The following is a 20,255-nucleotide window of genomic DNA, read 5'->3' on the forward strand; positions in this document are numbered from 1 at the left end:
ATTGTTCTTAGACTCTTAACTGAACAATTAATGACACAGATTTCAAGGTTCTCACCTATCAAATGGGGATAATTAATGATTTCTGTTGCTATGTGTTTGAATCACATGATGAATACAGCAGCCAGCCTCATATAGAGAAAGTGATCAACAAATGTTAGGTACAATTACAAAAAGTTCTTTTTCCCCCCTAAAAATTTTACTTATTTATTTGAGAGAGAGAAGAGAACACAAGCAGGGGGAGTGGCAGAGGGAGAGGCTTCCAGCTGAGCAGAAAGCCAGACATCATGCTCAATCCAAGGACTCTGGGATCATGATCTGAGCTGAAGGCAGATGCTTCACTGACTGAGCCACTCAGGTGTGCCCCAAAAGTTCTTTATGAATGTTCCCTCATTTGTATTTTATAACAGTACCATCTGATGGTGCTATGATATTACGATTTTACAGACAAGAAAACTGAGGCTTAGAGAGATGCATTAATTGTCTCAAGAGGTACCTAATGGGTTTGAACCTTGCCTAATTCCAGATTCCATATCTTTTTTAAAAAAACTACTATGAACTCTGGTTACAAAGCACAATGTATAAAAGATTCTTAAATGTCAAATAGCACTGATGATAAGTGACATCAAGGATGTGAAGTGCTGAGAGGTAGAATTTTGAAGAAGAGAAAAAGATTGAAGTATTTTGGTTTAATAACAGAGGGTAATATCACAAATCAGGGCATGTGTCAGGTTGCAGTTTGCAAAAATGACCTTGGAAAAATCACCAGTTTGGGAGTTGCCATGCTCTCCCAGAACTTTGACATTCCCTATCAAGAGGTGAATTATATTTCTCTTCTTCTGGAAACTCACTGTATCTTTGTGACTGCTTTAACAAAATAAAAAGAAAAGTAAAACTATTAGAAGCTTTCCCTTCACATATGTGTTACATGGTTAGCATTCTCCACAGAAATAGAAACAATAGGATGTATAGATAAATAGAAAAATTTATTTTACAGAACTGGCTCATTATTATGGAAGCTGACAAGTCTGAAATTTGCAAGGTAGGCTGGAGAACCAGAGAAGAATGGAGGACGGTTGTAATCTTGAATTCAAGACATTTGGATAAAGAATTCCTTCTTCCTCAGGGGACCTTGATTTTTTTTTCTTTTAAGACCTTCAGCTGATGGAAGAGGGCCATCCTCATTACAGAGGGGTAATCTCCTTTACATAAACAGCACTGACTTAAATGTTAATCATATCTAAAAATTACTTTCAAGGAAACATCTAGACTTGTGTTTCACCAAACAAGTGGGTACCATAGTCTAGCCAAATTGACACATAAAATTAACTCCCACAGGAGTTAAGCAAATATGTCAACAGAACTATGTAACAAAAAACAACTTGGGACTTTTGGCAATTAAAGAATTTGGCTGAATCCAAATTTTGCCATTACTGCTTTGGTCATTGAGGTTCAATGCATTCCATTTGTATCTATTTTTGAATAGTTATGCTGATATATACTGAACAAAATCAGTGAGTGAGTAGCCCTATATTTAAAGGATAATCACGGCAAAATATTTTGCAACTAAGAATTTCCTTTAAAGCAGTTCCTAGGAAATAAAGTTATCAACCCTAACGCTAAGACTTGCCAGGAAAATGCTACAATAATATTAGGATATTGTCTTGTTGTCTAATTTTGAATATAGTTTGTCTTTGGATGGTAGGAAAGTCAATGTTTAAAAAAAGAGCTTTGAAAAGACTACTGAAGTCTTGAAGTAGTTTCCTGGAAAATGACATAGTCACAATGAATTTGGAATCTATGGCCACAGACCTGACTTTGCCTATATGAGATGTGTTGTCTTGGGCAAATTATTTTATTTCTCTGAGCATAAGAGTTCTCATTTGTAGGAGGAAGTGATTCAACTCTCTACCTCCCTGGGTTATTATAAGGTTTAAATGAGATTATATAGACAAAGAGCTTAACACAGTACCTGGGACAAAGTAAGTGTTCAATAAGTACCAAATACTAATAAAAATACAGATTAATGACACAGGTAGGCAGCTTTCAGGAACACTATCTGTTGAAATTCTGGAATTAAATAGCCTCTATGAGAACCTGACAGATATATGAAGGTAATATAGATCTTCCTCATCCATTTCAAAATTACTACAGAGTGCTAGCACTCTTCTAGATCCCAGGAATTTGTTGGTGAATAAAAAAGAAGACACATTAACTTTCATGAGCTTACAATCTAGTGAATAAAAAACGATAAGAAAATGTGAGCATCGGAATGCATATTGTGATAAGTGCTATGTAAAAACTAGCAAGTTTGAGTAGTTCTACCTAGATAGGGTAGTAAAAATAAAAGTACAAAATAAGCAAAGCCCTTGCCATATAGGACAATGACGAAAACTATGGATTTTCTAATAAGTACAAAAGAAAGTCATTTTATGATTTTCAGCAGGGTAACAACATTATCTAATTTATATTTTAAATGATTTCTTTGGTTTCATGTGTATAAAAGAGCCTCATAAGAGGGATAAGAAGCTAGGAAAACCAATAAGGGAAGACAGATGCAATAAAAACAGAAAATATGTGTAAAAAATGGAGATCAGGAGAAATGATTTGAGAAATGTTTCTGAGTTATAAATCATAAGAGTGTTCACAAATTAGGTACGGGGTAGGGGCAGTTAAGACAAAAGAAAATGAAGAATGATTCTAGTTTACTCTAGACACTTGAGGAGATGTTCATGACAAACAGATATAAATAAGACATAATAAACTAGTTTTTCTTTTTGGGAGATTTAGTAATTAAGAGTTTTTGGAAACATTTCAATTTTGAGTGCTAAGACAGCCAAGTAGAAACACAAAGCAGATAGATATCTAAAGCACATGAGAAGGGCTCATATCTTACGTTGAACTTCTAATTCTTTAGCATACACTGGGTATGTAAGGTCAGAGAAGCTGGAGACAAAAAGAAGAAAAAAAAGTAGAGGCATGGGGTGTTTCTCAAGGTTCTCATAACCAGTCACGACAAATTGAGCAGCTTAAAATAGATGCTTATTCTCTTATAATTTCAGAGACCAGAAGGCAAAAGTGAAGGTGTTGGCAGGGTCGTGGTCTCTCTCCAAGGGCATCCATTTCTTCCCCCTTTTTACCTTCTGGTGGTCCCTGACATTCATTGGTTCATGGCAGTGTAACTTCAATCTCTGCCTCTTTCTTCCTGTGTGTGTGTGTGTGTGTGTGTGTGTTTTCCCCTCACTGTCTTAAGTCTCCCTCTCTATTCTCTTATAGGGACAATAGTAATTAAATTTAGCATCCACCCTATTTCTGGGACAATATCAACCTGAAATCCCTACCTTAATTACATCTGCAAAGACCCTATTTCCAAAGAACTTCATGTTTGCAGGTACTAAAGGTTAAACATTGGACAAATCATTTTGGTGGCACTGTTCAATCTACCAGAAGGGCTTAAGCCATATAGGCATTCTAGAATTAAAAGTTTGGGTAGAGGAAGGAGGAGGAGTCTGAAAAAGACATTAAGATGTTGCTTTCAGAGGAAAGGAAAATGAGGGAGTAGGGGTGCCACAAAAGCCAAGACCAACAAATGTGTCAAGGAGAATGTGGTCAGATTGGATGGACCATTGCTCTGTTATGAATAGTAATTAAGAAAATCCATGCAAAACACACAGCGTAGAGCCTTTTAAGTACTCAAGTACTGTTGTTGTTTTCGCTGCTATTGAATAGAAAGGCCCTAATTTTCTAGAAAAGCATTTTAACCCAGCATTGAAAATTATTCTAGTGGAACTGTCCTGTTATTTGGTTAAGTGATGGATGTTTAAAGGAACTTTAAAAAATGGTCATACTGAATAATGTAATTTTTATCATCTGCACAGAAAAAAATAGAGAATTTAATTGAAAATCCATTTTAGGATACTCTCAATTAATATTTTAGCTTGCTCAAATTTACAATGCATTTTTTCAAATAGATCAAATAACGCCTTGATGTGTTAGTAGAAAATTTCTGCAGCAATAAATAGAATCTGGATTTTGAAGAAGTATTTGAGGAATTACAATTTAAATTATTCTCTAAAATGTTTCTAGCATACATGAAATATATATTAAAATGTAGAAATATTGAAATGTATATATTTCAAGGGTTTTGCCTCCTATTGGGGTTATTTCAAATTTTGATTCTGTGTATAGGATTTCAAACTCATTCTGTTGCTAAAACTCTTAGAAATGTCTCAAGAGCTTATAGAGATAGGATATCAGAATATTAAACAAATTTTTACTAAATATCTTAAAATAGGCCAGAATTTATTTTAATATTGAACTTATTCTATTTCCAATATTTAAAATTTGATGTTAAGATACACTCATTTATCAGCTTGCCACTTGAGCAACTTATAGAACTTAGGCAAAGCCAATGAATGAAGTTCCTAAACAAGAGCCTTAGAAGTAGGATGGATCGTGATACACACACAGACACACACACACATGTACATACATAAGAGAGAAAGAGAGGGAGAGACAGAAAGAGGAGGGGGAAGGGAGGAAATGGTTCACAGGTGGTGGTGGTTTCCATACTTTTTGGATCGTGCTTACTAGAAATATTTTGTGTATATATACCAAACATTTCCTATATTTATTTAAAATATGTATAACAACTTCCAAAATATAATCTTTAAAGGATGAGGTGAAAATTAATAAAAATTATAAAGTTCAGTGATTAACACATTTGAACTATGTTCACCTGATTTTGGAGAAAATTTACTTCAAGGCATTAGAGGAGTAGTTGGCCTATGATACAAGTTAAGACGGAAGGCTTGAAAGCCAGGTGGCTTGATTTCAAATTGTGGCTCTACCTACCAGTTAGTCTGTGAATATTAGACAGATGTAAGATATTCTGAGATTGCTGGGTAACCTTCTTCTGTAAACCCGTTCACTCCCACATCTTCCTACATATGGTGTAACACTAGGAGTAGTCATTAAATTAGAATGTATTTCTAGCTTAGGATAGGTGTCCCTCCATAACAGACGGAAGTACATACACTTGCAGGATGATAAAATCATCAAAGTCTGTTTGGGATTTATTCTCTTTCACACTGAATGCTTTGCATTTGTTCCTAATCTGTCCTAGGCAGACCAAGATGGTTGATCAGCAACCGTGAAACGGGGAAAAAACAGCTAAATTGCTAACACATTGTGTCTAGAATACTTAGAATTCCTCTAGAGCAGTTTTCTAAATAAATTCAAGCTTTTATTTTTACAGTCATTAAATGCAAAACAATGTGTGAGAAAGTGAGAAATTATAAGGGTAAATTAAATCCTTGCTACCCAATATGTGTGTCTTTAGACATAGTATCAGCATCAAGGAGCTTGATAGAAATGTAAGATTTTAGGCATCAACCCAGAATTAGTGGATTGATATATAATTTTCATAATATCTGCTGGGTATTCCCAAGCACATAAGATCTGGGGAAGCACTGACATAGAATAGCAAATGACTGTCCCCCATTAATCCTTCCTCTTATCTCAGTTCTGATAATGCATTAAAATCATCTGTAGCTTTTATACTTGACCTCACCTAAGAATAGTCAGGTTTTGGAGGGTCATCTGGATGTTTTAAGAATTACATGAATGGAACTACTGAACTCTACATCTGAAACTGATATACTATATGTTAACTAATTGAATTTAAATAAAATAAGCAAAAAAAATGAAAATTCCATGAGTGTTTCTGATTTATAATAAAAGCAAAGATCTCCAATTTAGAATAGGCGATTATTTTCTTTAACCCAGTTACCTTAGACTTCTCTACCATACACAGTATTATTCCAATTTATTACAATGACTTAAGCTAGGAGTTGTTATACTGCAGTATTAGAACTATTATGGAAGGTTTGCAAAAGTACTGAGTTCCATCTCCCATCTCCACAGGTATTGATTCATGGGACTGAATTTGTATTTCTAATAACTTCCATGGTGATACTAATATTTCTGGTCTAGGGACCACACTCTGAAAACCAGTAACTTGGTGACCTGACTGTGAACTTAAAGTTTCTAGGTTTAAACTGTATCACTCCCATCTGCTAGATCTATGGTCTTGGGAGAGCTACTTTAATTCTTCTACTTTTGTTCCTGTATCTGTAACATGGGAATAATTTTGGTATAATAAAAGAATACTTAATGTTATGCACTTTGGCCACTGAACAATCTTATTCCTTATGACACTAGACCTAAGAACTGTACTTTAAGAAAAAGATTCAAAGACCAATTGGAGATGACAAATATTACTTATAGCTTCTCTCATTTTCTGTGAATTCAAGCCTCACTAATTTATGAAAGGCCCTGAGAAGTCCTGCAGTATAGAAATCTGCTTAACTTAATATTTTACGTATTTTAATCCTTGGAAATTAATGCTATTTGGAGTGTGCTTAGAAAAGCATTGGCATAGACAGTTAACTTTCTTTTAAAATGGAATGCTGTGCATTGATTTATCAACTCTAGAAAATACTCCCACAAACTAATCAGTATTTCACTGTAAAGGCAGTGCACTATCTGATAAGCAATCTTTTGAGAATGGATGAAAGAATGTCACACAACTGAAGTGGGGTTAAGAACAACAGACAGAAGACAATGTTCTATTTCCGTACACAAGACTAAGTGAAAAATGCTCTAACCAGATCTCTTGTAAAGTCCAGATAATGGTGCTATAACTCATTGTCTGAAGTTTGATAAGCCACAGAAATGATTCCCAAGACCTTAAGCCTCAAATATATTATAAATATATCTCCAATTGATAAGACTGTTTTTTATTAGATTTCAAGGTAACAAAGGGCTTAGAGATAACCTATTATTTATGGATTTCTTAATAAATAACTTCATTTTAGACTACCATGTTGCTTACTTCTTAGGTGAACTCACTCAGATCCATGGCTGTAAACCCATCTATAGATTGATGATTCATCAATTTACAAAACTATGACTTGTTTTGTGAACTCAATTCATATATCTAGCCACTGATTGTTTATCTCTAATTGGATGTCTAGTAGAATCTCAAATTTAAGTTGTTCAAACTTGAAATCCTAGTTCATGTGAACCCTACCCCTCCCATGCTTCCCAAATCAATTTCTTTCACAGTCTTTTCTAACGTGGGAAATAGCCAAGTCCATCCCACCACTTCCTTGGGCCAAAAGCCTTGGTATCATCCTTGATTCTTCCTTCTCACACCTCACATTCAAATGGTCATCACCAGATAGATCTCCTTCTAGACATATACCCAGAATCAAGCTTCATCTAATTACTCTCACCGCTACCACCTAGTCAAAAAACCACCAGCATCTATTGCCTAGGCTACCAGTTTTTCTATACTGGTCTCTCTGCTGTCTATCCTGGGAACCCAACAATCTAGTCTCATAGAACAGGCAGAAAAATTATTTTAAAAGGCAAACCTGGTCACAAATTTTCTTGCTTGTTAAAAACTCTCCCACCTTCCTCTGAGTAAAACCGCAAAGTCTTGTTATAACCTGTAAGGTACTACTATATGTTCTTCGTCCCTCCTACCTCCATCCTGGACACTCACTGTGCCTATTGCTTTCTGAATTCTTCCTGAAATACACCAGGTATATTTCCATTTCAATGACTTTGCATGTTCTATTCCAGTGCCAGAGACATTCTTTCCCCAGTTATAGTGACATGGCTCACTCCTGGACTTTGCTTAGGTCTTTGCTCAACACTGATGATCAAACAAGACTTCCACAAATATTCTTTCTGAGCTAAAAATCATTTCATTATCTGTCCTTAACCCTCATGGCAGTTAGCACTGTCTGACCTATACATTTATTTGGTTGTTACTTATTTTCTCCCAATAGCATACAATATCCACAACCACTTGCTCTCTTTATACCCAGAATCTAGAGCAGAAATTAGCACAGAGTATGCATCAGTAAATATGTGTTGGATGAATGGGTGAAGCATCTAATGTACTTATGCCTCTAGGTCAAATTGTCATGTCACCTATACTTAAATTTTCACCAAACCATCATCTACCCACATAAGAGATATTACTATGATTTAATTATTGCTCTAAGCTTAGTACTCTCACTGGATCACTTGAGATCTCAATGTAATTGAAACTTTTCCAATTGTTACTCTCTCCTATATAACATCTTCTTTGGGTTTAGAAATTGATTATACTCCCTTTTCTTAAATATTCTCTGGCCATGGGATGTGATGCAGGAGGCAAGGATATTGTCTGAGATGCAGCTTCCGTTTAGGACACTAACCTCTTACATCTTTCCTTCTACTTTTCTTCTAATTCTTTGTGGAACCCTTGACATTGTGCTCAATTTTGTGACCAAGGAACTAGTCACACACACACTGGTTAGGATAGTAAAAAATAAAATCCCAGGGAACAAAAAAACTGCATGTTTCTATAATGATTATTTTAAAACATAGGTTACTATATATTGCGATAATTTGTGTTCAAGTATCTTCCAGATTTATTGAGTTTGGCTCTCCTTAACTTGAAGCCTCTTAAAAGGTGGCTGGTATAAAAATCTTGATACATGATTAAAGAGTAGGGAAACTGTATAAGCTGAAGCTAAAAATAGGCAAGTCTTGTTTTATTCTGACATTTCAGCCAGCAGCTCCAGCTCTCTTCTGGGAAAACAAGTATCAAATAGGAGGACAGTGGCTCTATTCCTTGTTTATAATCTACAGGGAACTGCTGATGGTTGGCAACACTTGAACAATTTAAAAAGCCCGACCTCTATGTTCTAAAAACATTTCAGTGAATATGTAAAAGTCTCCATGAGGACTTCACTGTTTGGAAACATAATGGTAAAATTTTGATTGAGGCTCAGTATTGATTAACCTCTTTAAAGTGCTGGCAGTGACATTTCTGCCATTAAGCTGTTTGTCCATGCACTTAATATTGGGAAAACTGAACACGAGAGCTCAAGGGCTTAATAAGAAAGAACCCCTTTGTCTTTTTTCACATTCAACCTTTTGCAGAATACAGTTTCTGCAATATTCATTCCAGTGGCTATCAAAAGTGCCTATGTGGCCCAGGAGCAACAGGAAGCCCTTGAAAAGAATCCTGAAAGAAGAGACAAGAGACCAAATTTCCTTTTTTTCCACTTCTAACGTTTACCTGCTGCTTCATAAATCACTTGAGTGCTCAGTGATTTCATTTCTTATCTGTATAATGTGAAAGATTAAGTCTGTATCCTACCTCTCAAAGATATTTGCTAAGAACGACAAAGTTAGCATTGCCTCATGACTTGAGATAGTCTAAAATAGACATTTCAGCTGTGACCTTGGCATAAAGAAAGATTCATTCCCACATCTTGTATTCCCCAGCTCAAAACAGGTCTCATGAGAAGTCCCCATCTCCCCACCCCTACTTATGTAAAGATAAAAAGAGACCAATCCTCCAACTTTGTAGTAGAGATGGTGGTAAGAGTGTAAAAAGTGGAAAAAGTGTTTTACAACTATCTCCCTAGAATCACAGATCTTAGTAAGAAATGACTTTAGCAAGTTGTTAGCATTTCCATTTATATTTGAAGCAATTGAAACCCAGAAGAGTTAAATATTCCACCTAAAATTATAATGTAATTAAGTGTTAGAAATGAAATACCACCATCAATACAGGCTAATTCTACTTCACTTTCTTTTATCATGTTTCTGTGTAACGTTTTTCTTATGGTCTGAGGCCTTGCATTCAATGCCCACCCCCTTTGGTACCTTCATCTACAGACAAATACAACATGAAACCATTGTAAATAAATATATAAACTTTAATAAGTTTTGGTCAAGGATAATCCAAGGCTTAAGGTTTTATATCTCATCTTCAAATGTTCATATCCCATATTTTTATTTTGCTAGTTATAATTTAAAAAGTTTTTTTTTAATTTTATTTATTTATGATAGTCACAGAGAGAGAGAGAGAGAGGCAGAGACATAGGCAGAGGGAGAAGCAGGCTCCACGCACCGGGAGCCTGACGTGGGATTCGATCCCGGGTCTCCAGGATCGCGCCCTGGGCCAAAGGCAGGCGCCAAACCGCTGCGCCACCCAGGGATCCCTAATTTAAAAAGTTTTAAACTCTAAACTCAGACAGCATTGTTTAAGAAATAAGTTATATTAATTCTCAAAAATCAACTGCAATGGAAAAAATATGTATATACTTTTGAGAGAAGATAGGAACTGAAATAAGAGCGGGCACAAGGAAAGCTTCCTGAGGATGCTAATCACAGTCTCTGTGTTAATGAAGATAGTCTTTTTTTTTTTTTTTTAATGAAGATATCAGAAAGGGAGACAGAACGTAAAGACTGCTAACTCTGGGAAACGAACTAGGGGTGGTAGAAGGGGAGGAGGGCGGGGGGTGGGAGTGATTGGGTGACGGGCACTGGGGGTTATTCTGTATGTTGGTAAATTGAACACCAATAAAAAAAATAAAAAATAAAATAAAAATTAAAAAAAAAAGAAGATACTCTTTAACACATGTTAACTTTGTGAAAATTCTTATCATTTTTGGACTTTTCTGTATATATTTTATTTATTAAACATTTTTAAATTTACGTAACATTCTCTGCTTAAAATTTAAGATTGGAAATGAGTGAGTGCAAGGAATATATTTTTCCCTGAAACCAGTGTGGTTTTTTGTGTAATTAGCACTCAACAAAGTCCATCTCTTTAAATTTTGCAAACTGCATTTTTAGGGTCTTTTAACTTTGGAGAGTCAGCTATTTTAAATAGACTTAAAAGAGCAGAATATTCATCTCCAAATGATCTTTCTTAGATATGACATAGATAAAGTATCAGAGGCATTTTGTCTGTGGACAGCACCTTAAACAGCATTTTTCCCCCTTGTTGGTAGAGGTAGGAAAGCTTCATATTGCCCTAGGGGGATAAATTCACTGGCTGCTAATCAGGACTGGTTTTGTGTGATATGGACATCTGTCTAACAAGCGTAGATGAAGACTGCCATGCCTTTGACAACAAGGAGACAACTGAACAGCCTTTAGATAGTAATGATTTCTGTCAAGTTAACCTACCACAAACAGCTGGCAAGTGACTTAGAGTTGAAAGGTTCCATTGCCCACCTTTAATCCTCTAAGCTATCTGGTCTTCTCCTCCTCTTTTGACAAATATGATGCTTCATTCCTTATTGATGCAAGACAGTACATATGGCACCTTTATTTAAATCTGTAGTGATCCAGGTGAGCAAGCATTGAGAAATTACTGTAGATACATTCAAGCTAAGGGATTAATTTACACTACAATTTTTTTTTCTTCAAATCCCATATCAAATAGGCAGCTCATGAAAAGAAAAAAAAATAGGAGTATCGTGAAGAAAAAAACTACTACTAAAACCGGGGAATGTTTACAAGCAATTCCCAAATCTAGAGATCATTTAGTTTTCTTGAATACATGAATATTTTATAAACTGGTAATATCAGGGCTTTCTATCCTTAAATATCTGTCCAAAATGTTTTATGTCATCTGTTGGTAAATGATTTTAACATTCACTTTTCACCTGATATATCTTCCCGCTCATACAATTCATTTCAGAGGCATAACTTGTTTTCTTTGCTAAGATTTCATTTCCTCCCATCTCAGAATTTGATGAAATCTATTTCTTAGTTCCTCGTCTTCCAGTGAAAGCTGACAACAAGTATCAGACCAAATGTAGCTGTCCCATATGAAGTAATTTATTTCTGTCAAATATTAGACATTATTTTTTTCTTGACATAAGATGACTGATATTGTTCTGTGAATTCCCAGAGGTGCAGCTTAACCACTTAAGGACTGAGACTTATTTTAAAAAATGTATTCCACTCAGAGAATTAGGTTTTGATTTAGGGAGTTAGAAAGCAAGCAGACAGAGTTATGAAGAGGGGTAACAGTAAGAGTTAAAAAATAACAACTTAAAATTAATACCATCTTAGGCCAAAAGCAGTTATAGGGCAATTCTGGCTTTAAAGGACGTTTAAATTATTTGTTCATTTGATATTGTGTGTGAGACATGGCTGTTCTCACAAGTGTGCATTCAGCAACAAGAAGGCAGATCTCATTCTGGCCAACCCAAGGCAATACTTACAATTAGTAATCTTTAATGATATACTGAAGTTGATGGACAGTTTGCTTTATTGCGAAAGCAGAATTCAAAGAGAGGAAACCCAAGTAAGGCAAGGGGCCACAGAAGTTGGCAGGTGCTTTTTTCTATTTATTTTACAGCATTTTAGCATGCTTTATTATGTGAAGGGAAATGGGATTCTTTAAAGCTGCAAGATGCTTCCTTTCACCTACAGGGTCCATTTTAGAAAATGAGAAGAGGAAGTCCAGTGAATTGGTCACTGTATCCACATTTCTACCTTCACCAGAATAGTTTAGTTTGACTTTATTTTACAGGTTGGACTTTCTTACGTATGTAATTTTTAAAAAGTCCTAATGACAAAGGAAGACAGATAAGCAGGTATCTGGAAAAAAATTGCAAAGATTAAAAATCTCTGACAGAGGATCATAGGGGAATGGAAGGAAAAATAAAATAATTCGAAATCAGAAAGGGTGACAAACCATAAGAGAATCTTAACTATAGGAAACAAACAGGATTGCTGGAAGGGAAGTGGGGGTGGATCATGTAACTGGGTGATGGGCATTAAGGAGGGTGCGTGATGTAATGAGCTCTAGGTGTTATATACAAATGATGAATCACTGAACTCTACCTCTGAAACTAATTATACACTATATGTTAATCAGTTGACTTAATAAAATAAAACTTTTAAAAAAGAAATACCACTCCATTACATAATAATTGTGCAAAGTGATGGAGCCAGCTATCAGATGACACTGACTCTTCTTCATGGTTACTAACAAGCTGTGACCTGTCACCCGCTGTTCTAGGGGTATAGGGTTTCTTCATGTTTCAGATGACAATCATAATTTCTATAAGAGTGGATTTACAGATCAAATTAGACTATAGGCATAGAATGCTTTGGAAAGTTAAGAAGTAGTAAGTAGTAATGAGTACACTACATAGAGATCACAGGCAGCCTCTTGCTTTCTACTTAGCTACTAAGTCTCATATTTTCCATAGATGGTAAAGGAAGAATGGGATTATTCTAGAATTATAATGGTCATTTTAATTTTTTTCTTACTAAGTATAGCATGGTATGGTGGCATGAAGCAATATCCTAATTACTGGTTTAATCTGGAAATAGACCATGTAAGGAAACCAGGGAAAAATAATCAAAATGAGGGCCTACTATGGTCAGATGCTATATTAGACATCTGCATAGGTTATCTCATTTAATCCTCCAAAGAACTGTAAGGACAGACAAGAAAATCAAGACTAGACAACTAAGATTCTTTTGGAATCAAGTAAAAAGAAATTAAATGATGCTACCCAAATTCTAACGCCAGTCTAATTTCTAACTTCCTAGATAAACAGAGTGTCTGTAGTACACTTCTCTTCTGTGCTTTGTATAATTGAGTATTGGCTGACTAATGGAAGTCCATCACAAGAGACATCTAGACCCAGAGACTCCCTAGCTTGCTTCCTGGTGACCTCCTGGTTATGACTTGTAGTTAGTTTGGTAGCACCTCCAGCAGGCAGCTCCCAAGAGCATTTCTCTGGCATCCCAGCCAGCCTCTCTGCCGTGAAATGCCGACCAACTCTGCTTTAGGACAACCTAGTCAATTCTCCCTAACCGATGGGCTATAATCACACTCTCTCCGAAAAGTCTGAATCTTAACTTTAGAGTGGATTCACTTTCCCAAAAGTTTGTTCCTTTCTTGACTATTCTCCCTCAGCCCTAGAATTTTCTTTAGTGTACTTTTATTCCCTCTTAGCTAATTTCCTATAAATCATTAATAATTTTTATAGTAAACTGTTCATGTTAAAATTTTTAAAAATCTAGGCTACTTATCAACACCTGGGCAATATGGAAGCAGGATCTCATTCATTAATTCAATCATTCATTCAACAAGTGGTTATTAAGCAACTGGGTCAGACACTATTCTAGAAGTCTGAAAAAGAACAGTGAATAGGATGAAAGCACGATTCATTTGTTCATATTACAGAAGATACAAAACAAGTAAGGGTATCATTATAAAAGAATATTGAAACTTTGGCATTATGCTAATTAGTTTAGAATATATGTATAGTAATACATTTCGGATAGGTTATCAGTGTTACAGGTCCATTCTAAGATATTAACTTCAGTTTCATATAGGCTGTTTTGGAATGTTGCACGCATACCTTAAACAAAATTAAACAAAATTAAACACCTCTCAACTATTATCACCAAGATATGTGGTTTCATGTTTTTAGAAATCTGTTTAATAAAACTTTTAACACAATTGTTAAAACATTTTTTTAAAGATTTTATTTATTCATTCATGAGAGACACAGAGAGAGAGAGAGGCAGAGACACCGGCAGAGGGAGAAGCAGGCTCCATGCAGGGAGCCCGAGGTGGGACTCCATCCCGGGACTCCAGGATCACGCCGGGCTGAAGGCTGAGCCACCCAGGGATCCCCTAAACATTTTTTTGTTTGTTTGTTTTAGGCCAGTTTTAAATTATAAATTCTTATCAGATCAATTATTTGCATATTTTGAGAAATAATGATTTTGTTATGTGCAAAACTTAATTCATCAATGTGTCTACAGAAAACTTTTAAACTTCATTATACATTTCTGAAAAAAAAAATGAAGCAGCAAAACTATATATCATACATCCTAGATGTGGTCTATTCCCATGAAACAAGACAGCACAATATCTTTGGATAATACATGGGTCTTCGTAAAAGTCAGACTCTTATTAGCTTTCTTGGTTCCTGTATAATGCAATGAGAATTCAGATGTTGGTTCTAGTTATTTATCCTTATCTCTTCACCCCCGTTAACTAATTCACTGCCATTTAAGTTGAACTTAGCTTGGAGCTTTCCTTGCACATGCATGACTTGACATTTATACTCATTAAATTTCATATTCCGCCCCTGAACCCTTTAGCAAAGGACTTTGTACAAAACAACTAGATTTTTTGTTGTTGTAGTCATTCCATTAATTTTATTTCCAGCTGTAAATTTGACAATATGTATTTAGACAATGTATTAATATAATCTATTACAAATATTTGTTACCTGAACTTCAGTCTTCAACTGCAGGGGGCTTTTTAAATTTTAGACCCAGAAAAAAATTTAGTAAGAGTTATCAAACCACAATAAAGTGTCCATATTTTAGAAGTTTAGAATATTATATAAAATTCAAATTTATAAAAGACAGGGAGGCAAAAATGAGAAAGTCCTTGCTATCTAAACTCAGTTAATTTTAATAGTCATGACTAACGTGATTTATTTCCCATGAATCTATGACGTGCTCTATCTGATGAACTATACTGAACAATAATCTTGAAAATACATCACCAAGACCTATGCGTATCATCTAGTAAGTGCTGTGGTTACATTTTTCTTAATGTGACATTTAGTATTGTTTAATTTTCCAAATTTTTAACAAAAAATAATTGAAATAAGGTTTATACTTATATTTTCTTCTTTCTGAGTAGCTGTTTGCCAGAAAAGAGACTCACAACCCATGAAAATGTAGATTTATTCTTTTTGGTGATTTATGAGATAAGAGATTATGTTATGTTATCTGGGTTCTGAAAATCCTTTTCCCAATGCATTTATTTTTTTCCCAATGCATTTAAAATTAATCTTAATCCTGTTCAGCTAATTGAGATCTTGTCCCCACTACTCCTAAAAACATACACATATATATTTATATTTTATCAATTTCATTTCAAAAATGAAAGAAAGTTTCATTTTCACCCTGTATTAAAGATGGCTATTATATGATTTTCATTTTTAGTTGGGCATTTTTGATTCCAAGTTTTTGGTCCTATAATTCATATTTAAAATATTTTCATACCAAACTAAATACTGCATGCTATTTGTGCTATATTTTCCATCCATTCCCTTTGAATACATTATATACACTAGCCAAATTTTATTTTACAATGCTCTTAATACTGGAGCAGTTTATTGCTCCTTAGAGGGTTTTGTGGAGCTATGGTTTACTAACAATTAGCTTTAAAAATCTGCCACACATAAAAATATTTATGCTTAGTTTATATATACTCCCCTGGAGATAGACAGATAAGACTGGATGTACTCCCCTTGAGATAGCTCTGCATGTCATTACATTTTAACCATGTTTATGTTGATAGCAATTCTTCTCTGCTTTCCAGTAGAAAAAAGAAAATAACATATTCCTTTATTATAAGAGCATCAGCTTATGCTGATTTACCTATAGCTTTGCTTCTAGTCATTCATATACATACCCACACTCATACCTTTACACTACTAAAGATTGGCCAGAGGACATTATTTTCAGCAAGAAGAAGCATAGATCTTTTTTTAAAATTTCTCCAGTTCCGTTTGGAAAGGTAGTCATATGTTGGCCCAAGCAAATGAAATCCCCTTCCAATAACATTATCTGAAGATACTAATGGAGAATGGAAACAATGATAAATTAAAAAACAAAACAACCAGACAACCTTTAAGTACACTAACATCCAATGAAAACATTTATGATGCTCTGTGACTCTTCTATAAGAGAGAAAAAAATGTATAGGTATTATTCACCACAGATTTTAAAGTTTACAGTGTAAATGTATTCATTATTCAATCTGCTGCTTTTTCTCCATGCATAGATAGGAGTAGGATTAAATGCCTCTTTAAAAAAAAAACAACTTTGGTTCTTATTAAAAATGTATTGTATGCTGGGATCTCTGGGTGGCGCAGCGGTTTGGCGCCTGTCTTTGGCCCAGGGCGCGATCCTGGAGACCAGGGATCGAATCCCACATCGGGCTTCCGGTGCATGGAGCCTGCTTCTCCCTCTGCCTATGTCTCTGCCTCTCTGTCTTTCTCTCTCTGTGACTATCATAAATAAATAAAAATTTAAAAAAAATGTATTGTATGCTAAATTAATTGTTAAATTCAGAATGTTGTATGTCAAATCTATAGTTAATTTCAGACCTGTATAATTTTAAACATATTTCACAAATGTTATTTCACTACCAATATAGAAACAAATGAAACACATATGATTTCCCTCCCACAAGCCAAATTAGACAAAAAAAATCTAACATCAATTGGAGGCTTGAAAACAAATAATTGAAAAGATAGTTGGTATCAAGCTGGAATATTTATGATTTTTTTATGTTTCTAAACTGATTTAAGGGGGGGAAAAAAAACTCAGGAAAAAATGAAGCATCTATCCAAATCCTGGAGTGTTTTTCACATGATACAGAATGACATACGAGACATACGAGACATACGAGAGACAATGCTATACAACAGAGAAGATCCGAAACATAAATATATCATTTGATTTGTGGTTCTAGGTTTATCACTCATTGGTTGTATGATATGGAGCCAGTGTTTCAATGTTTCTTTTTAAAACTATCAAAAGCAATGATCCTCGGGCATACTGTATGTATGTCCAATGGTTACATTAAAAAAAGTACTTTGTGTAAGTAAAGATGGAGGAAATTTGAGAAAATAATGACGACTTTTTTTTTCAGATTTTTTATTTATTTACTCATGAGAGACACAGAGAGAGAGAGACAGATGGAGAGAGAGGCAGAGACATAGGCAGAGGGAGAAGGAAACTCCATGCAGGGAGCCCAATTTGGAATCAGCATCCAAGGACTCTGGGATCAGTCTTGAGCCAAAGGCAAATGCTCAACCGCTGAGCCACCCAGGCATCCCTAACAAAGACATTTTTAAAGTCGTATCTGCTGTTGTGAAGATCTGACTTTGTTGACCTCTTTGAAATGGCAGCTATGTCCAGGGAACTGACTTCTACATGCTTAAAGTTGACTTGCTTGCCAAGATTAGAGGAATTATCTGGTAAGATTTCATCTGAAGAATATCACGATTTTTATGCCTATGTATTTCTAACTGTTTAATTTGAACACAGGGATATATAAAGCAATATAATTAGCCATCATCAATTTCTGAGCTCATTCTTGCTCCTCAGGACAATTTCTGAGGCAGAGAATAGAGATATTGACAGTGACGTGAAGCTGGAAAAGCCAGGGGTAGATTTTTCAAAGATCTCCAATTTTGTCCTAGGGCTTTAAAATTTAATTCAGAAGGTCATAGAAACTTCTCTCCTCCTCACTGGGGAAATACTTCTAAAAGGTAAATATTTTGCCAGTGAAGAGGGCGGCTTAAAGAGAGTTAAGAATGCAGTCCTAAGGTATGGTGAGTTTAAAATGACACTGAAGGCCTGAATTAAGGAAGGTTGTAAATATCAAAAGGAAATTTTAGATAAGAGATAGTCTCTAAGATAGCTTCTAATGACTACTACCTTCTTATTGACATCCATGTCCTTGTGTAATCCTGTCTCCTTAAGTGTGGGCTGAGCTTACTGAATCTCTTCTATATATAGAATATGGAAGATATTACTGGATGACACTTCCAAGATTATTGTGAAAAAAAGCACAATTCCTTCTTGGGTTCCCACTCTTGCTCTTTCTTGGACTCTTGCTCTGAGGGAAGGCAACTGCTACGCTGTGAGGCAACCCTGTGAAGAGGGTCATATGAGAAAGGAACAAGATCTGCCAACAATCACATTCACTAGTTTGGAAGATTTTCCTACCCCTTGTTGAACCTTCAGATGAGACAACAGTTCAGCTGACATGACAGTTACTTTCAATCTTATGACAGAGACCACGAGCCAGAGGCATTATGTTATTACGTTCTAGCATCCTTTACTCACAGATGGTGTGAAATAACATGTAGTTGTTTTCAGCTACTAAGTTTGGGAGTAATTTGTTATTCAGCAATAGATAACTAATACAGAGAGAAATTGATAACAACAATAAGAGCTAATATTTCTTAATTTCTACTTTGTTGCACGTACCATACTAAGGGAAATAGAAATAATAGACCAAAATTCTAGGGATTATATGAATAAAAATGTTACAAATAATGTAGCAAGCATGATTCAAGGGAAGAGAGAATGAGAAGGGCTGATTCTCACACCCATTCCTTTGTGTGGGTTTTTCCCCACACTGAGCAAATCTGTGCAAATTGTAGGATTATTGGGTATCCTGCAATGTGACTCAATTCTGATGCTCTCTACCTAAAGACAACATGAGATCCCACAAGTTAAGGGCCCAGTCCCACTGGATCCCCCTCCCCTACTTCAGATATCCATCACAAGTCCAAATTGTCCCCTGTGCTTCTGACCCACTGGCTACTGATTAGTTTCCAAGGATGCCCTCCATAGGTTTGATAAATTTGCCAGAACAGCTTATAGAACTCAGAGAAACATTTTACTCACTACATTTCTGATTTATTATAAAAAAAAAGGTATTACTTAGTAATAGATGGAAGAAATGCATAGGGAGAAAAAAAATGCAGAGCTCCTAAGCTGTCTGAATAAGCCTCTCTCCTTGAACCTCCATGTGTTCACTAACCCAGAAGATTTGTAAATCCTGTCCTCTTGGGTTTTTATGGAGGCTATATTACCCAGGCATTATTGATTAAATCACTAGCCACTGGCAATCAATTTACCTTCTAGCCTCTACTCCCTGATGTCAGAGGGATGAGTCTGAATGTTACAAATTTCCAATCACAAGGTTGGCTCCCCTGGTAACAAGCCCCATCCTTAAGTGCTTTCCAGAAATGACTTTATTAACATAAACTCAGGTATGATTATAAGGAGTTTGTTATGAATATTAAGATGCCTTCATCACTGTGATCACTTAGGAAATTCCAAGGGTTTTAGGAGCTCTTTGCTAGAAAAGGGGACAGAGACCAAATATATATTTCTTATTAAAAATTATTGTATCTCAGAAAGAATAAATACATTATAGAAAAGAAGAAAATGGAGTAGGTAAATAAAAACAAGAAGTAAAGAAAAACTAAGTGCAATGGGATAAGAAATTAATTTGAATGGTAATTGAAGCAATTTTATTTTATTTTATTATTGGAAAAATTTTAAGTATATAATGTATAAAATATGTAAATACAAAGATACTTTTTTAATTAAAAAATTTTCAAGTGGAAATTATTTGAAGACACTAAAAAGTTATATGCTCCATAACAAACAGGCAGAGTATTTTAATTTATTTTTTTATTTTATGTCTTTCCAACATTTCCCTATTTCCTCTAGCTTGAACTTTATTATCTTGATTCAAAAAGAATAAATCTATTAACAGCAGACCATTTATTATTTTATGAGTCAAGAGA

The 20,255-nt window shown here is 35.1% G+C and overlaps 1 protein-coding gene across 4 annotated transcripts in view; it reads right to left on the reverse strand.

Moving 5' to 3' along the window:
- LOC144312683 (uncharacterized) overlaps positions 1-20,255 on the reverse strand; it is a 2,041,845-nt gene that overhangs the window by 549,071 nt on the left and 1,472,519 nt on the right. The gene's annotated exons all lie outside the window — the stretch shown is intronic.

The sequence above is a fragment of the Canis aureus genome, chromosome 4 (genome assembly GCF_053574225.1).
Source record: "Canis aureus isolate CA01 chromosome 4, VMU_Caureus_v.1.0, whole genome shotgun sequence".
NCBI lineage: Eukaryota > Metazoa > Chordata > Mammalia > Carnivora > Canidae > Canis > Canis aureus.